The 20,473-nt window shown below is 48.3% G+C and overlaps 1 pseudogene; it reads left to right on the forward strand.

Moving 5' to 3' along the window:
• The first annotated feature begins 386 nt into the window (after positions 1 to 386).
• Positions 387 to 20,059, forward strand: LOC123749423 (etoposide-induced protein 2.4 homolog; annotated as a pseudogene).
• Positions 20,060 to 20,473: the final 414 nt, after the last annotated feature.

Raw genomic sequence — 20,473 nt, forward strand, 5'->3', positions numbered from 1 at the left:
CACACACACCCCATCCGCACCGCACACAACAGGAAACACAGAATACACAGAAATTATTTGCGAGGAACAACGTGAGAAATGTACTTCTTCGGGAAAACAGCGGAAGGATACTTCTTCTTGTAAGCCTCCCAGACCAAATCTTCAAGGTAGGTAGGGTTGTTGATCCCTCTCTCCCGAGGGGTATCATAAACTCAAGAACATCTATATCGGGCGGCAAAGGCCAACGCCCGAGGTCACTGACGCAAGTCGCATAACGACGCCGGGGAGCGCCATCCACGCCCATCGAGGAAGCAGACGACACTGGAGAAGCGGACGAGGGCCGCCGAGACTGCCACGCCGTCGCACACATAGGAGCAGGGGCCGGACGACGAGACTGTAGCACCTCCATGGATACCGCAGGAGACACAGAAGAGACTGCTGGAGGCGGAAGAGGCGGCAAGACCGCTGCCGAGGAAACGGGTAACAAGGAAGGGGCCACAGAACTCTCAGAGCGAGCATCCTTTCTCAACACCATCACCAGGCCACCCCGCTCACCACCCCCCACGAAGAACCAGAGCCACCCCACGCAGGCAACGCACCTGAAGCAGGACCCTCGGACACCAGACCAGGAGGGGAGGCCGAAACGCCGGCACCGGCATCCTCAGGCAAGTGTACCTCCGCCACCACTGTAGTGTGCACCACATCCGGAGCCACCCCACCGTCAACGGAAGGATCACAATCGTCGAAGTCGCCAACTTCAGCCCACGCAGAAGAACGCCGGGAACGCTTAGGCTCGGGCCGCACATCATCAGACCCGGTGGCAGACTCAGCGACCCGCGCAGCACTAGCCGGGCGAACCGACGCACGCCGCAGTACGGCAGCCTCAACCACATGGGGCACCAGGCCAGGCACAGGAGGGAATGCTGGATCCACCCAAGCTCCAAAAACAGCCGGAACAGACGGCGAGGGTGCAGTGACCGGGACAGACACAGCAGAGGAAGAACTGGAAGACGAGGGGTCCGAGCAAACGGCAGTCGGAAGAGGCTCAGGGACACCAGCCGGAGCAGGCGGAGCACTAGGCGAGGACACAACCTCCGGAGGAGATGCGGCAGCAACAGGGGGCACAACAGGCGGAGCAACAGCTGATACAAAGGGCACCTCCTCAGTCGAAGAGACGTCCACACCCACCGAATCATCCCCCACAGGAAGGGGCGGAAAATCCTCCTCACTGAAGAGATTCACCGGTGCAACAGCAGGCGCAGAACAGGCAGCAGCCTGATGGCCCAAAAGACCACAACGATAACACGTCCGCGGCTGGCGGGCATAAAACACCCGAACGTTGTACCCCATAAGGCGCACAGAGGACGGAATATCCGCCCGGAGTCTCATGCCCAGGGTGCGAATGTTAGACCTCACACCCTTAAGAGGACTAGAAGACACCACGTTCACCCCCACACTAACTACCGCGCCAAACCGGCGCGGTAGTTAGTGTGGGGGTGAACTGGGGGGGGGGGGTGAGCCGAAATACCGCCGTAGCAGAGCCTCTGGAAACTCCAAGGGAGCCCCATGCACACTGATGTAAGTAAGTGCACCACTTCTATCAGAGAGGGTTACAGTGCCCGCACCATCCAGCAAAGGTTGTGTCCGCCCCTCGTAACGCCGTAGAAAATCGCGATACGCCACCTCCTCTGTGAACTTCACAATCGCCCTACGGGCTGTTACCAACTCGACCCCATAAATCTCAAACACAGGGACAGAGAGCATTTCACAAGCCAGTGCAATCTGTGGGTAACCAGCCCGCACAGAGAACTCTAGTCCCACAGACTGAGCCCGGACGACAGGGGATAAAGGGACCCCCATCGTAACGCCACATCAGCACAGACGAGCAGACACACAAACGTTTGTGTGTTTGCAAACGAGAGCACAAAGGAGAAGATCCTATCAAGGAAGACCTCCCTGAAAAACGTGGGAAAATTAAAAAATGTATTCCTCCAGAGAGACATGACAAGGGAGGAGAGAGCCGTGGCGGCAGAAGCAAGGAAGAGGCGCAGGGCGAGAGGGGAAAACCAGGAAGTCACAGCTCCCAACACAACACCCCCAGAGGCGAGGGGGGAACCCACAACCAGCTACCCAGTAACACCAGAAGGGAGGACAACCCCGCCTCCCTCCTCTGCATAGAAAACCCCTCTACCCCAAACCCTCCCTGCCCCCACTCAAATGTTCAGCCAAATCTCCCTCCCCTCACACCCAATCTCCACCCTTCTACCCCTCTCATCCTCCCGAGTCCTCCCTCCCCCCCCCTTTCCTTCACGTCCTCCTTCCCCTTTTACCCCATACCCTCCCGAGTCCTCCCCCCCCCTTTCCTTCCCGTCCTCCCTCCCCTTTCACCCCATACCCTCCCTGTCCCTCCCACTTCACTGGATCCCCCGCCCCTCATCCCAGTATCCTCTGAGACCCTGTTATCCACCTCACAGGTCCTCACACCCATGGAACAGCCTCCCCCACCAGCAGAACACTCACCAAGGAGGCGATTTGAGAAGGGACAGAAGAAAGTGAGCCTCAAAGCGATGTACACTAACATAGATGGAATTACAAATAAAGCAAATGAGCTTGGAGAACTGGTACTAGAGGAAAACCCAGACATAATAGCCCTCACAGAAACAAAGATCACGAAAACGATAACAAACGTAGTGTTCCCACAGGACTATTATGTTATGAGGAAAGAGAGGGAAGGAAGAGGTGGGGGTGGTATAGCTCTGCTGGTAAGAAAAGGCTGGGATTTTGAGGAGATGGATATTCAGGGCTGTGAAGGTTTCAGTGACTACATAGCAGGTACTGTAACAAATGGAGGGAAAAAAATTATAGTCGTAGTCATATATAATCCACCACCAAATGACAGAAGACCTAGACAGGAATATGATAGAAACAACATGGCCACCATTAACATAATAGAAAGAGCAGCTTCTGTTGCTAGCAGGAATGGATCTGGACTACTAATTATGGGAGACTTCAACCATGGGAAGATAGATTGGAAGAACAGAGACCGGCATGGAGGACCAGAAACATGGAGAGCTAAGCTGCTGGACGTAGCAACAAGAAACTTTAAGCCAGCACATCAAAGAACCAACAAGAATGAGAGGAGAAGATGAACCAGCAATGCTTGATTTGATATTTTCCCTAAATGAGTGGGATATAAGGGAAGTTAAGATGGAAGCGCCCTTGGGAATGAGTGACCACAGTGTATTGAACTTTGAGTACCTGGTAGAGCTAGGATTTATCTCCCCCAAAAAAGAACTAGGAATCAAAAGGCTGGCATACCGAAAGGGGAATTATGAACAGATGAGAAGTTTCCCAAGTGAAATGCCTTGGGACACAGACCTCAGAGATAAGTCTGTACAGGGTATGATGGACTATGTTATCCAAAAGTGTCAGGAGGCAGTAAACAGGTTCATCCCGGCCCAAAGGGAAAAATCCGAGAAGCAACAGAAGAATCCATGGTATAATAGGGCGTGTATGGAAGCGAAGAAACTGAACAAAAGGGCGTGGAAGAACTTCCGGAATAACAGAACACCAGAAAGCAGAGAGAGAGATACCAGAGAACCAGGAATGAGTACGTCAGGGTGAGAAGAGAAGCAGAGAAAAGTTTTGAAAATGATATAGCAAACAAAGCCAAGACCGAACCAAAGCTACTCCACAGTCACATCAGAAGGTAAACAACAGTGAAAGAACAGGTATTGAAACTTCGAACAGGCGAGGACAGGTATACAGAGAATGACAGAGATGTGTGAAGAACTCAACAAGAGGTTCCAGGAAGTCTTCACAATATAACAAGGTGAGGTCACCGTGCTAGGAGAAAGGGAGGTAAACCAGGTGGCCTTGGAAGAGTTCGAAATTACGAGAGAGGTGGTCAAGAGACACCTGCTGGATCTGGATGTTAGAAAGGCTGTTGGTCCAGATGGGATCTCACCATGGGTACTGAAAGAGTGTGCAGAGGCACTTTGCTTGCCACTCTCCATAGTGTATAGTAAGTCACTGGAGACGGGAGACCTACCAGAAATATGGAAGACGGCGAATGTGGTCCCAATATACAAAAAGGGCGACAGGCAAGAGGCACTGAACTACAGGCCAGTGTCCTTGACTTGTATACCATGCAAGGTGATGGAGAAGATCGTGAGAAAAAACCTGGTAACACATCTGGAGAGAAGGGACTTCATGACAAATCGCCAACATGGGTTCAGGGAGGGTAAATCTTGCCTTACAGTCTTGATAGAATTCTACGATCAGGTGACAAAGATTAAGCAAGAAAGAGAGGGCTGGGCGGACTGCATTTTCTTGGATTGTCGGAAAGCCTTTGACACAGTACCGCATAAGAGGCTGGTACATAATCTGGAGAGAAAGGCAGGTGTAGCTGGTAAGGAGCTCCAGTGGATAAGGGAGTATCTAAGCAATAGGAAGCAGAGAGTAACGGTGAGGGGTGAGACCTCCGATTGGCATGAAGTCACCAGTGGAGTCCCACAGGGCTCTGTACTCGGTCCTATCTTGTTTCTGATATATGTAAATGATCTTCCGGAGGGTATCGATTCATTTCTCTCAATGTTTGCGGACGATGCTAAAATTATGAGAAGGATTAAAACAGAAGAGGACTGTTTGAGGCTTCAAGAAGATCTAGACAAGCTGAAGGAATGGTCGAACAAATGGTTGTTAGAGTTTAACCCAACCAAATGTAATGTAATGAAGATAGGTGTAGGGAGCAGGAGGCCAGATACAAGGTATCATCTGGGAGAGGAAATTCTTCAGGAGTCAGAGAAGGAAAAAGACTTGGGGGTTGATATCACGCCAGACCTGTCTCCTGCAGCACATATCAAGCGGATAACATCAGCGGCATATGTCAGGCTGGCCAACATACGAACGGCATTCAGAAACTTGTGTAAAGAATCATTCAGAACTTTGTATACCACATATGTCAGGCCAATCCTGGAGTATGCAGCCCCATCATGCAGTCAAGGATAAGACTAAACTGGAAAAGGTTCAAAGGTTTGCCACCAGACTAGTACCCGAGCTGAGAGGTATGAGCTACGAGGAGAGACTACGGGAATTAAACCTCACTTCGCTGGAAGACAGAGTTAGAGGGGACATGATCACCGCATTCAAGATTCTGAAGGGAATTGATAGGGTAGATAAAGACAGTCTATTTAACACAAGGGGAACACGCACAAGGGGGACACAGGTGGAAACTGAGTGCCCAAATGAGCCACAGAGATATTAGAAAGAACTTTTTTAGTGTCAGTGGTTGACAAATGGAATGCATTAGGGGGTGATGTGGTGGAGGCTGACTCCATACACAGTTTCAAATGTAGATATGATAGAGCCCGATAGGCTCAGGAATCTGTACACCTGTTGATTGACGGTTGAGAGGCGGGACCAAAGAGCCAGAGCTCAACCCCCGCAAACACAACTAGGAGAGTACAACTAGGTGAGTACACTCCCGCCCGAAACTGGCAAACAACACCAACTGCTGGAGCGCCGAAGCAACACGTCTGTCCCCTACCGAAGCTAGGGCCAGACCATCAAGGACAAGTAGTGGCTGTGTGTAGAGACAGTGCTTTGTCTTTTAATTGTTATTGGTTGGTCTGACGTTCCCAGGATAGGCGAAGTTCAATTACGAGACGGCAGGACTGGCCGTTTGTTGAGAAGTTTGTCTTAGTGTGTTGCTGGATACATCTGCCAGGGTGCACTTCTGCCCGGGTGAAAAAGCACTTCGACTTGTAGAGACGAAGTAGGGTGTCTGACACAGTGACATTACGATGTAGGACTGGCCCATGTTGTGTTGAGTAGGGTGAACTCACCAGTGTGAGGACCACTGAGCGTGGGTGACGTATAACTTAAGACAGTGGACTCCCAGCTGAAGAAGACTGCAGAATTTGTCGTATTAGTGTCCTGTGCAAAAGTGACATCCGCAATATTCATATGTAAATATAGTGATTATACAGTATATATTTTATCTGGGAAAGTGCCGATTAGTATTGTCTACCCCCCTCCCCCATTTCCTTTCACGATTACTTGCTACTGCCAATTCTCTATAACTTACTATTCACTTGAGGTGGGGTGAATGAAGAAGAGACATCAAGCCCATTAGCAGCGACTGAGATAAAGAACCCGGTCACTGGTCGAGTGAGGCCATAACACCTTCCGTGTGAGACATTGATTGTAGTGGATGAACAGGCATAATAAGGGAGATATTAATAAGGTATTATATATTTCACTGAAGAGAACGTGAAAAAATATATATATTGAACAAGTTTAGATTTAGAAAAGACGTGAGTAAATACTAGTTTGGTAACAGCGTTGTTGACTTGTAGAACAAATTACTGGGTAATATAACAGCATAGGATCTCTTGAATTTGGGAGGATAATAATAGGAGCTGCTTCGTATGGGTCAATAGACCTTCTGCAGTTTCCTTCATTCCTATGTTCTTATGTTTTAATTCTTGTTGCCGATTTGTTCAGGTTCTATCAAAATAATTCCATGATTACGAGATTCAAACATACTGGAATAATATACACACGGCTTTAAAAACGTATCTTATAACACCATAAGTCACTTCAAAGAATATTAATAATTGAATATTATGTCCGCTTGACCTTCACTATGCTTGTGAAAATATTTAGTTTAATATTTGAAACATTTTCAGTAGATATTTCTTTTGTTGTCAGTCTTTGAACATTATCAACAGCATCTTCATCATTAATATAAGACAAGTAAAATCTCCTCGAGTTCTTTTACTGATGTCTAATGCACAATGATACGAAACATCTGAATTGATGTTAATACAACCAATGTTGTCCTCAATGATTTAAAACCTACATCACTTGTATACTTATCATACCTGCAATGTGTTCCTGCATTGTAACCCGAGCTACCTCTCACACCTGTAGCGTCCTCGCACATACCTGTAGTGATATACATATCATACTCGCACATACAGGTATATGCAGGTATGATATACATATACCTACAATGTGTTCCTATATTGTAACCTGAGCTTCCCCACGTGTTGCGAGAAGTGGTTTTAACAGCAGTGACCATGTGGAGGGCACGGTGGACATTACCTGTAGTTCCCTCATACACACCTGAAGCACCCTTGCACACACCTGCAGCTCCAACACACCTGCAATAGAAAAGCCCTTTTAAGTATATTTCGAGCAAATTAATTAGTGCATAACATTTAAAATGTATATATAAATCATACAAGTACATAAAGAGAGAGAGAGAAAGAGAGAGAGAGAGAGATAAAGAGAGAGAGAGATAAAGAGAGAGAGAGAGAGATAAAGAAAGAGAGAGAGATGAAGAGATAAAGAGAGAGATAAAGAGATAGAGAGAGATAAAGAGATAGTGAGAGATAAAGAGAGATAAAGAGAGATAAAGAGAGAAACAGAGAGAGAGAGAGAGTGAGTGAGTGAGTGAGTGAGTGAGTGAGTGTGTGTGTGTGTGTGTGTACTCACCTAGTTGTACTCACCTAGTTGTGTTTGCGGGGGTTGAGCTCTGGCTCTTTGGTCCCGCCTCTCAACCGTCAATCAACAGGTGTACAGATTCCTGAGCCTATCGGGCTCTGTCATATCTACACTTGAAACTGTGTATGGAGTGAGCCTCCACCACATCACCCCCTAATGCATTCCATTTGTCAACCACTCTGACACTAAAAAAGTTCTTTCTAATATCTCTGTGGCTCATTTGGGCACTCAGTTTCCACCTGTGTCCCCTTGTGCGTGTTCCCCTTGTGTTAAATAGACTGTCTTTATCTACCCTATCAATCCCCTTCAGAATCTTGAATGTGGTGATCATGTCCCCCCTAACTCTTCTGTCTTCCAGCGAAGTGAGGTTTAATTCCCGTAGTCTCTCCTCGTAGCTCATACCTCTCAGCTCGGGTACTAGTCTGGTGGCAAACCTTTGAACCTTTTCCAGTTTAGTCTTATCCTTGACTAGATATGGACTCCATGCTGGGGCTGCATACTCCAGGATTGGCCTGACATATGTGGTATACAAAGTTCTGAATGATTCTTTACACAAGTTTCTGAATGCCGTTCGTATGTTGGCCAGCCTGGCATATGCCGCTGATGTTATCCGCTTGATATGTGCTGCAGGAGACAGGTCTGGCGTTATATCAACCCCCAAGTCTTTTTCCTTCTCTGACTCCTGAAGAATTTCCTCTCCCAGATGATACCTTGTATCTGGCCTCCTGCTCCCTACACCTATCTTCATTACATTACATTTGGTTGGGTTAAACTCTAACAACCATTTGTTCGACCATTCCTTCAGCTTGTCTAGGTCTTCTTGAAGCCTCAAACAGTCCTCTTCTGTGTGTGTGTGTGTGTGTGTGTGTGTGTGTGTGTGTGTGTGTGTGTGTGTGTGTGTGTGTGTGTGTGTGTGTGTGTGTGTGTGTGTGTGTTTGCGCGCGTGCGCGCGCGCACGCTCGCCTATTTGTGCTTGTGGGGGTTGAGTTCTGGCTCTTTGGTCCAGCCTGTCAACCGTCAATCAACAGGTGTACAGGTTCCTGAGCCTATTGGCCTCTATCATATCTACACTTGAAACTGTATGGAGTCAGTCTCCACCACATCACTTCCTAATGCATTCCATTTGTCAAATAATCAGAAAACTTGTTTAGTGCCAAATATCTCTGTGGCTCACTTGGGCACTCATATTTTCCCCGTCCCCCCTAGTGCGTGTGCCCCTTGTGTTAAATAGACTGTCTTTATCTACCCTATCAATTCCCTTCAGAATCTTGAATGCGGTGATCATGTCCCCTCTAACTCTTCTGTCTTCCAGCGAAGTGAGGTTTAATTCCCGTAGTCTCTCCTCGTAGCTCATACCTCTCAGCTCGGGTACTAGTCTGGTGGCAAACCTTTGAACCTTTTCCAGTTTAGTCTTATCCTTTATTAGATATGGACTCCATGATGAGGCTGCATACTCCAGGATTGGTCTGACGTGTGTGGTATGCAAAGTTCTGAATGATTCCTTACACAAGTTTCTAAATGCCGTTGTTATGTTGGCCAGCCTGGCATATGCCGCTGATGTTATCCTCTTGATATGGCTGCAGGGGACAGTCTGGCGTGATGTCAACCACCAAGTTTTTTTCTCTGACTCGAAGAATTTCATCTCCCAGATGATACCTTGTATCTGGCCTCCTTTTCCCTACACCTATCATCAATACATTACATTTGTTTGGGTTTAACTTACAACCATTTGTTCGACCATTCCTTCAGCTTGTCTAGGTCTTCTTGAATCCTCAAGCAGTCCTCCTCCTGTCTTAATCCTCCTCATAATTTTGGCATCGTCACCAAACATTGAGAGAAATGAGTCTATACCCTCCGGGAGATCATTTACATAAATCAGAAACAAGATAGGACCGAGTACAGAGCCCTGTGGGACTCCACTGGTGATTTCACGCCAATCTAAGGTCTCACCCCTCACCGTAACTCTCTGCTTCCTATTGCTTAGGTACTCCCTTATCCACTGGAGCACTTTACCAGCTACTCCTGCCTTTCTCTCCAGATTATGTACCAGCCTCTTTTGGCGGACTGTGTCAAAGGCTTTCCGACAATCAAAGAAAATGCAATCCGCCCAGCCTTCTCTTGCTTAATCTTTGTCACTTGATCATAGAATTCTATTAAGCTGTCAGGCAAGATTTACCTTCCCTGAACTCATGTTGGCGATTTGTCACGAAGTCCCTTCCCTCCAGATGTGTTACTAGGTTTTCTCAGGATCTTCATCTCCTTGCATGGTATAAAAGTCAAGGATACTGGCCTGTAGCTCAGTGCCTCTTCCCTGTCGCCTCTTTTTTGTATATTGGGACCACATTCGCCATCTTCCATATTTCTGGTAGGTCTCCAGTGACCTACTATACACTATGGAGAGTGGCAAGCAAAGTGCCTCTGCACACTTTTTCAGTACCCATGGCGAGATACCATCTGGACCAAGAGCCTTTCTAACATCCAGACCCAGCAGGTGTCTCTTGACTTCATCTCTTGTAATTTCGAACTCTTCCAAGGCCCTTGGTTTACCTCCCTTTCTCCTAGCACAGTGACCTCACGTTGTTCTATTGTGAAGACCTCCTGGAACCTCTTGTTGAGTTCTTCACACACCTCTGTTATTCTCTTTATACCTGTCCTCGCCTGTTCTAAGTTTCATTCTCTGTTCTCTCACTCTTGTCTTCCTCCTGATGAGACTAGAATAGCTTTGGTTCGGTCTTGGCTTTGTTTGCTATATCATTTTCATAATTTTTCTCTGCTTCTCTTCTCACCCTGACACACTCATTTCTGGTTCTCTGGTATCTCTCTCTGCTTTCTGGTGTTCTGTTATTCCGAAAGTTCCTTCACACCCTTTTGTTCAGTTCCTTAGCTTCCATACATGCCCTATTACACCGTGGATTCTTCTTTTGCTTCTCGGATTTTTCCTTTTGGGCCGGGATGAACCTGTTTACTGCCTCCTGACACTTTTGGGTAACATAGTCCATCATATCTTGTACAGACTTAGCTCTGAGGTATGTGTCCCAAGATATTTCCCTTAGGAAAACTCATCTCCTCCTAATTCTCCCTTTAATATGCCAGCCTTTTGTTTCCTAGTTCTTTTTTTTTTTTGGGGGGGGGGGGGAGATCTGGATAAATCTGATCTGATCTTTTGGGAAGCAGGATAAAATTGTGTGTGTGTGTGTGTGTGTGTGTGTGTGTGTGTGTGTGTGTGTGTGTGTGTGTGTGTGTGTGTGTGTGTGTGTGTGTGTGTGTGTGTGTGTTTTCGATCCCTTGTAACGGTTGGGTGTGTGAAGCTTTGACAATCTAGTAAATCTTTGAGTTCACACTTATCAACATTGTGCGATTAGAATCGGCCGAACAGTCCAATGCATTGCATTTACATGCTTACAATGCAATGTATTTACATTGCAGTGTTGCATCCTCAACGGTGCTGTTTTCGACCTCAGTGTAGCATTCTTCCACTACATGCTGTTGCCGGGACTGAAGCAGGTGCTGGGGCTCTTCCTGGATGAGGAAGCGGGGCCAGTGTGGTCGTTGGTGCTGCCCATCCTCACTACCATCTTCAACATATTGTGGGTCTTGCCACTCTTCGTGCTCTCCAGGATCAACACCATATGGTTCCAACACATAGCTGACAGTGCATATCGCGAGCGCCAAGGACGTCCCCACCTGATCAGCAGCATCAGTAAACTTGTAGCCGATTCTCATCTCCATCTTTGTCCAGTTTCTTTTTCTCATACAGGCTAGCTTGATGAAGCTGGTTCCTCTGGTGGGTGTAGATGTGATCCTGAACGGTATTCACCTGTGTATGCTTAATGCACTATGCCTTTGAGTACAGATGGTTCAACATGGGTTGGGAAATATACAAGAGATTATGTTTCATCGAGGATAACTGGTCGCACTTCATTGGCTTTGGCCTTCCCCTGGCACTTGTCACAATGTATCAATCTTCAATGTAGATTATTGGATGTCTCTTTGCTTTGTCACTTCCTGTTTTCATCATCAGTGCCAACGAGGCTGATCTAGTGTTCAACACCAATGGTTGCCAAATGCATTTGTTTTCTTTGGTGGTTGGTGTGTCCAACCGCATCATCCAGACTCTTGTCACAAGATATCCTCCACCGACCCCCAGCAAGACTCCTCAGTTATCTCCTCATCGCTCTACTTCCTTTCTTCCCAGTAGACGTTTGAAAGATTTTTTTACTCAATGGGAATTGCTTCAGACATTTGAAGCTGTTTTATTGTCTGTGACTAAAGCAAAAGTTGTTTCACCAAAGATGCAACAATATTTCATATTAATATTGCTTGGCCGGCAGTTGTTCTGCTGTATACGAAGAATTATTTTGACCACATGTTGATTGATGATGATTTAGAGATACCATCTCTCTTCCCCAGAAGAGAAGCTACATGTATTAATCCCCATGGATTTTTTATATCCACATAACTTGGTCAAATAGGTCATCGAAGGGGGTGATGTCTTACGCCCCCTTACTCACTCAACTGGAACTTGTTCCATCAGCTATGAGTGTTATTTGGCTGCCTCTCTTGCCATCTTGTGCAAGGGACTATAGTTAACAATAGTATCTGAGGAAAATATGCGAGTGTATAGTAATTTTAAGGTTTTATGAGTGGCTTGTGAAGTCTATAAGATATATAGAACAAGAATGTGAATGTACTTAAAATAGTAAAATGGAGCGAGACATTGACAGTATGTGAAGAATTTGTAAGCTGATAAATAACTCGTGAGTAAGTGGATGCAAGGAAGCCAGACAGCTGAATGGACAGCGCTTCGGATTCGCAGTCCTGAGGTTCCGGGTTCGATCCCCCGGTGGAAGCGGAAACAAATGGGCTGAGTTTCTTTCACCCTGATGCATCTGTTCACCTAGCAGTAAATAGGTACCTGGGAGTTAGACAGCTGCTACGGGCTGCTTCCTGGAGATGTGAAACAAAAAATGAGGCCTTGTCGAGGACGCTAAGCCCCGAAATCATCTCAAGATAAGCCTCAAGATAAGATACATGCCAGTTTATATAATCATAATATTAATTGGAGAGAGGCAAAACATATTGCTAAGTGAAGGAGTTTTGATGAACGCAATTTGATCAAGTCAGCCCAAATTAACCAATGTCACAATATTTTTAATGTTAACATTGACCTGCACAAACTAGACCATTACTTATATATTGTAGTTACAAATTGTAACTACCTACTAAGTGAGGAAGGCAGGCTCGTGATTCGTCTATCTTCACCTGACCACAGTACAGTGAGGTAACGACATAGGGGAAGGGGGGGATCAGTTACATATAACCCCTCTAAGCTCTTCACTCTTAGAATGTCAGCCCCACTCCCATCCTGGCGTTTTATACCGGGAAGAGACGGAAGGCCTTCGTCAGTGATGTGAATTGGCGATCGGAGCACTATACAGATAGAAAGCTTTCTTCCATCGGCACCGACCCGATGAAGGGGACTTTCTTCACTCCTGGTGCCAGTTAAACCATGTTCCACCCAATCAAGGATCGGTTCCGAGCAACCTACACCAAGGCCGAGATTCCGGCCCTCTTGACGGCGAACTCATAGGCCAAGTATTATTTTCCGGGAATTGTCTTCCCTGGGGTCTGGGCCTAACCTAACTTCCACTATTTTAGGAACTCCTTGACCTTAGCTATTACCCCTCACAGAGCAGCCACGAGACCCCCCATAACAGTAAGTAAGTAATTATCAAAAGAAGGCACCAAACCGGGAAGGCTATGTAGCACCATCAAATACGCAAAATAATCAGAGGGCGCTAAATATCACCAAGGATGCCAATACGAGAACAAAAACGCATAAGGCGAACGATATCAAAAGTATCCGAGTCACCAAGAATTCTATCGAGGGACAGGTGACCGCGAGGGGCGGTCGGAAAGCAAGACACGCTCGTCCTGGAAGTCAGGACATTCAAGAAGGACATGCACGACCGTAAGAGGGACAATGCAACTAGGACAATAAGGAGCAGGGTGGCGCTCCATCAAGTGACCATGGGTTAAGCGAGTATGGCCAATACGCAACCTCGCCAGAGCTGTTTCCCACCGCCGGTTACGGTGGAAGGAGGACGGCCACGAGGAAACACAACATTTAAGAGTACGTAGCTTGTTACCAGTAACAGACAACCAAGAAGCCTGCCAACGGGTAAGGACTGAGGAATGGATAACCGGGTAAAAGTCGGAATACGGAATGCCTTTACGAGAGATGGGACAAGAGCGGACAGCTTCCTTGGCGGCAGCATCCGCACGCTCATTTAAAGACACACCAATATGGCTGGAAACCCAACAAAACTCAACCGACTTAAATTTACTGTGAACAAGAAACGGCCAATGCTGGATCTCGACAACAACTGGATGAACCGGATTAAAGGACCCGAGAGCCATGAGGGCACTACGAGAGTCAACAACAACTACAAAGGAAGACTGACAACGAGAAAGCAGGAGACGAAGAGCATAGAGAATAGCATAAAGTTCCGCTGTAAAGATGCTAGTCTCCGGAGGCAAGCGACACATATAAGTGCGATCAGGAAAAACAACAGAGTAGCCAACACCGTCCGCTGACTTAGACCCATCGGTGAAGACAGAAACGGAGCGGGAGTGAGAAGAAAAGTGCTCGAGGAAAAGGCGTTTTAGAACCGTAGGAGGGGTAAACGCTTTAGTGATACGGGTCAAGGATGTACAAAACCGCGGAAGAGGGACCCTCCACGGGGGCAAAGAAGGAACAACACGAGGAGAAACATCAGAAATACGAACGGAAAGAGAATCCTGTAGGCGAGATAACCGGACAGAAAGAGGGAGGTGGTGAAGAGGAACAGGAACCGCAGGAGGGGTAAAAGTTAAAGCACGACAGAGGCGAGAGGAAGGATGTTGCAAGGACCGTGCAAGATAGCGAAGACAGTAGCGATCACGGCGGTCCTGGAAAGACAGGAAGCCAGTGTCAACATACAAGCTAAGGACGGGAGTCGAACGAAAGGCACCAGAACTGAGGCGCAACCCAGTATGGTGCAAAGCATCAAGACGGTGAAGAGTAGAAGGAGAAGCAGACGAGTAAGCAGGGCAACCATAATCGAGCTTAGACAGGACGAGAGAGGAATGTAAAGCAAGGAGAGTGCGCCTATCTGCCCCCCAAGAAGTATGGGACAAGACCCGAAGGAGGGTAAGGGCCTTAGAGCACTCAACACGGAGGTAAGAGATATAGGGAGACCAAGACAAACGAGTGTCAAGGAATAACCCCAAAAGCTTCGCGGAATCTTTGTATTCAAGGGGATGACCATAAAGTGACAAAGAGGGACGAAGAACAACCCGTTTCCGCGTAAAAGTCATGGCACAAGTCATAGAAGTAGAGAACTTGAAGCCATGATCTGTGGCCCAAGACGACACGGCATCAATTGCAAGTTGAAGCCGGCGTTGCAGGCTGAGGGTGTCGTAAGCCTTTTCCAGGTCAAAAAGGACGGCAACAACGGAGGTCTTCGCAGCAAAAGCAGTACGAATATAGACCTCCAAGTTCACCAGGACATCTGTCGTGCTGCGGCACTTGCAGAAACCAAATTGAGAAGGGGAGAGGAGGTGATGGTGTTCCAGGAACCACATCAGACGAACGTTAACCAGACGTTCAAAGAGTTTGCAGACACAACTTGTGAGAGCAATAGGGCGAAAGTCCTTAGGGGAACCCAGGGGTACCCAGAGACCCCGGTTTGCGAACAGGGAGGACAACGGCATCGAGCCAGTCCTCAGGGACTGACGACGACTCCCAGATCCGATTATACAGACTCAGTAAATACTGAGACGTGCTCAGAGGGAGATGGCGAAGCATCTCATAATGAATAAAATCGGAGCCCGCCGCCGTAGAACCGCAGACGGCCAGGGCAGAACGAAGTTCAGAGAGAGAGAAGGGATCATTATAGGGAAGCTGAAGATGAGTGCAGAAATCTAAAGGACGTGACTCAAGGACAGGTTTACGAAGAAGGAAAGATTGGGGAAGATGAAGACCAGAGCTAACAGAAGAAAAGTGGGAACCCAGTTCGGAAGCGACCTGCAACGGGTCCGCCACAAGAGTATCAGAGGTGAAGGGTCGGTGAAACATCGGGAACGAACTTACTCGCTATCTTGTGGATACGCTTCCAGATCTGGGCCAGAGGGGTTTCGGACGTAATTGTTGAGACATAAGATGCCCAACATTCACGTTTAGCCGTACGGATGGCCCTACGGGCCACCGCACTCGCTTTCCAAAAGAAAAGAAAAGAATCGGTCGTCTGCCTACGGCGGTGCCTCTTCCAGGCTGCACGCTTACAGCGGACAGCCCGAGCACAGTCCGCATTCCACCAGGGAACGCACTTCCGTGGACCCCGAGAGGAAGAGCGAGCAATAGAGCCGAGGGCAGCGTTGAAGACAGTGTCATGAAAAAGGAGGAGAGCGCGAGAGAGAGGCAGAAGGGAGAGATCAGAGAGAGCAGCACTGAGGGTAAATAGGGTCCAGTCTGCCCTAGCAAACTGCCACCTAGGGAAAGAGAGGGAAGGGCGAAAAGAGAAAAAGGAAACAAGGATGGGGAAATGATCACTTCCATGGAGGTCATCAAGAACCTGCCACGTGAAATCTAAGTAAAGAGAAGAAGAGCAGAGAGAAAGATCAAGACAAGAAAGGGTGCGAGTCCGAGAGTCCAAATGAGTGGGCTCACCAGAATTCAGAAGAGACAGGGAAGAAGAGAGGAGAAACGGCTCAAGGAGGCGACCCCGGGTATTCGTCAGAACGTCACCCCAAAGAGAATGACGACAATTGAAGTCACCCAGCAGGAGCACAGACTCCGGCAAGGAGTCTAGGAGGTGTTTCAAATCAGGAAGAGAGAGCGGGACACTCGGGGGGAGATAAATGGAACAAACTGTGTACCATTTCCCCACCAAGATACGAGCAGCAGAACAATGGAGAGGCGAAGGAAAAAGTAAAGGAACAAAGAGAACATCAGCACGAATCAAGAGAGCAGAAGAATTAGAAGCCCCAGCAATGGCTGGGGGGGGGGGGGGAAGAAAGGAATAGCCACGAAAACGACCAGGACGAGCACCAAGCATCGGCTCCTGGAGACAGACACAAAGGGGCGAAAACCACGATATCAGAAGTTGGAGTTCGAGGAAATTGGCGTAATAACCTCGAACGTTCCATTGAAGAATGGACAACGACGAGAAGAGAAAGGACAAAAACAGAGAAGATGGAAGAAACCGAGGCGAAAGAGCAACAGAGCACGTTAAAGAATATCAGGGTCGGGATCAGGGTCAGCAAAGTCAGGGTTAGGGGGCATGGGTAAACTGAGCAAAGACGGAGGGAAGGAAACGGGAGAACAGATCAGAGGTGGGCGGGCGGGGTCCGGAGGAGGAGGAGGAAGAGGAGGAGACAACGGAGAGGAGCAGTCAAGGACAGCAGCAGGAAGAGGGGGAGTAGAAAGAGGGGAGCGCACCTCAGCAAGGGCAGCAACCGAAAGGGAAGCAGGGGCCAAAGAAACCTCCATAGCAGGAACGGGGCGCAATCACTGAAACGGGAGGGGAAGGAGCAACAGAGCCAGAAGTAGGAGCTGAGGGAGAAGGCGAAGCCTTCTTACCCGCCGGGGATGAGGAAGGAGAGGAGCCAGGCTTACGCTTCTGACTTAAAGAGACCGGTGTCCCAGCAACTACGTACTGGGCAACGGATTCCAGTGTCTCAACAGGAGAAGCCGAACGAGAGCACACACGACGGCCGTTAGGAGAGCGATGGACATCCGCCCGCACCGACAGGCGGTGGGGAGAGCCGATAGATGGAGGAAGAGGATGGGAAGGAGGATCGGAGGGGGACGAGGAAGAAGACACAGGAGACATGACAGACCGGGTTGAACGAAGGGGAACCCCAGACAGAGGACCAGGAGGGGGACCCCTCGGGAGAGAAGTCAAAGGAACAGAGGAGGGGGCAGTGGGCGTATCAGGGTCCAAGGCCCGGAAACGGTTGTGAGTCTGAGGAAGGGGGGAAGGACGAGGAGAGGAAGAGCGCAACACGCGAGCATAAGAGATGTTAGTATAAGGCGGGAGCCGGCGAACCTGCCGCCTCGCCTCAGGAAAAGATAAACGCTCCCGGTGCTTCAGGTTAAGGATGGCCGCCTCAAGCTTGTAATGGACACAGGCACGGGAGAAGGTAGGATGGGCCTCACCGCAGTTGAGGCAGCGAGCTTGGGGAGAAGTGCACTCCGACTTAGAGTGACCTTCACTCCCACACAAAGGACAGAGAGAGACAGTCCCAGAGCAGCGGAGGGCACCATGCCCAAACCTCCAGCACTTGTTACAAAGTCGAGGAGAAGGAATATACTCCTGGACAGAGCACCTAGCACCAGCAAGAATGACAGAGGATGGAAGGGTCCTACCATAAAAGGTGATCTTCACAATGCGAAGGGGTTGACGGCGACGACCACGAGGGGGACGAGTAAACGAGTCAATCTGGAGGACAGAATGGCCTTGGGCATCAAGGATATGCCGAATATCATCGTGGCAATCCTGCAGCTTCCGAACACCGGTTGCAACATGGGGTGGGAGGAGAATAGTGCCAACACCGGCATTCATCTGAACGTTCTCGGAGACCCGAACAGGGATCTCACCAAGGCAAGATAAGGCAGCCAAGCGGGAAGCCGCATCCTGAGAAGGAGCAGCAATGACACGTGTACCGATACGAGTGGGGTTGAAGGTAACAGACGCATCCACGGAGTCCACAAGATGCCGATGGAGGGAGAAATCGTCAGGAGGCGCAGAATCAAGAGGGAGGAGATCAAAGTATTTGGCCCATGAAGCAGGACCAAACAAGGCCTGATACGCATCAGCACGGGAAGGAATCGAGCGAGTGCGGTTGGGGCGCGAACGGCGTTGAGAACCCCTAGAGAGAGAGAGGGGTCAAAAGGCGCAGTAGTCACAACGAAAGACTTAGCCACACCAGGGGACGAAGTGGTCACCACCGGGGGCTGGAGGCTCGACCCAACCACAGAGGAGGGAGAGGAACTGGGGGAAGAAGTCAGGACGGTCAAAGGAGGAGCAAGGTCGGGGCCCAACGCAGCGGGAGCTACAGAGCCTGGTCTTCCAATACAGGCCGACTCGGGGGCTTGGTCGCCCACCCCACGAGCCTGAGAGGGTACAACGGAAACATTCAACGACATAGAGACGAAAAGTGACAAATTCATCCACGAATGTGCCCCCATACCCACCATGGAGCCACAATTAGAGGCAGGACACCCAACAGGAAGCTATCGCCGATCATGCCGGGGCCCCCTAGGGGTGCGTCGTGAGTATACGCCCCACAAACGCCACCTTAAGAACCGTCAGTCCGTCGAGATCGGGTTCAGCGACGAAAGGGGGATTGACAATAAAAGGTTCCCCTCGCTCGAGACGTTGGGTACGACAGTTCTACGGGTGCAAGAGTATGCCTCCTCAAGCACACGGGCGTCAAAATAGAAGAAGTCCAAAGAAATAATCCAAAACAAGCAAAAGGTCGGCAGGAAACGACAAGCAGATAGGAGAAGAGGGGGGAGAAAACCGAAACATAAGGAAAAGCGATCCGGCACAATTGGAGAAGACAGCAGCAGGAGTGCAAGGCCAGAAAAGGACAGAGGACTGCCCAACGGAGCATCACATTCCGGCAGCCGTCCACCAAGCCCCGTTCACGATGCCAACGGGCCGGATGGGGAGGGGGCCCATAACAGTAGACCTACTTTAGAAGCGAAGGGGGAAGGTGCGAGATTGACGGCATTTGTGGACACTGGCAGTAAAGCAAATTTCATGAAAAATTCAGCCTTCAACAAGTTGAGACATGCTGGAAATGAAACATTTTACACAACGCCTTAGGAGTTGTGGAAATAATTTGACTGCAGTTAATGGGCAAAAGATAGACATCTTGGGACAGGATAACTTTGACATAAGTAAGTTTTCTAGAGACATTTTAATCGGTATGGATTTCTTGAATAGATTTGATTACTCCTAGTCTGCACAAAAAGGTGTGAGGAACTGCAGATTGTGGCTGGGAAAGATTTTTTATGTTGAGATGGTCGACCATCCTCCATTAGTGGCTTTAATTAAAAGGAAGCAGAAGTATAGCGTAAATTACCCAAAATTACTTTTCATGTCTCTTCCAGACACTGATAAGAGGTCATGTGGGATATATGCACTGACCAAGCAAAAGTTGCCCACCACATTTTGTAAAATTCATTAAAGTGTCCATGGGATATCACATCCTACCAGGAAATACCCTACAGGTGGCTGGAAGATGTCAAGTAATAATTCCTCACCATCTAATTGTGGTGCTTGATTAAGGTGCACTTATTCCAATCAACATCTCTCATAAAACCTATTGTTTCAGAGCAGGTAATAGAGTATCTTGGGGAACTCTGGTGAACAATACACAAATTTTTAACCACGAGTCATCTGAAATGCCAACTATCATAGCACAATTTAGTGCATTAAATGTTACCGAGAACAAGAGACCATTGAAGAACAGAAATAAGAAAGGTTATAATATTACACAGGATTTAGAGAAATAATTATCAGCGCTAGATTTGCAACATGTTCCACAGACAGAAAACTGTTGAGAGGGATTTTATGGAAATTCCCGAAATTGTTTGCAACCGAGGATGACCAGATTGATCTCCTAGATAGAAGTTAGCACACCGTCCCAACAGGTGACTACGCGCCTGTTTACACCCTGCAGGGGAGGCTCACGGAACAGGCAAAGAATGTTATGCAGCGTAAGTGCCAGAAATTGTTAACACAAGACATGATAGAGCCTAGTTTGTCACTATGGTTGTCTCCTGACTTGTTGGTTCGTAAACCGGAGGGTAGTTACCGTTTTTGTGTGGACTACCGGAAAGTGAACAAAATTACTAAGGATGTTGTTTATGATTTACCCTGAATTAAGGATATAAGAGGCCAATTCGGGGCAGCAAAATACTTTTCCA

This window comes from Procambarus clarkii, chromosome 17, assembly GCF_040958095.1.
Source record: "Procambarus clarkii isolate CNS0578487 chromosome 17, FALCON_Pclarkii_2.0, whole genome shotgun sequence".
NCBI classification, from domain to species: domain Eukaryota; kingdom Metazoa; phylum Arthropoda; class Malacostraca; order Decapoda; family Cambaridae; genus Procambarus; species Procambarus clarkii.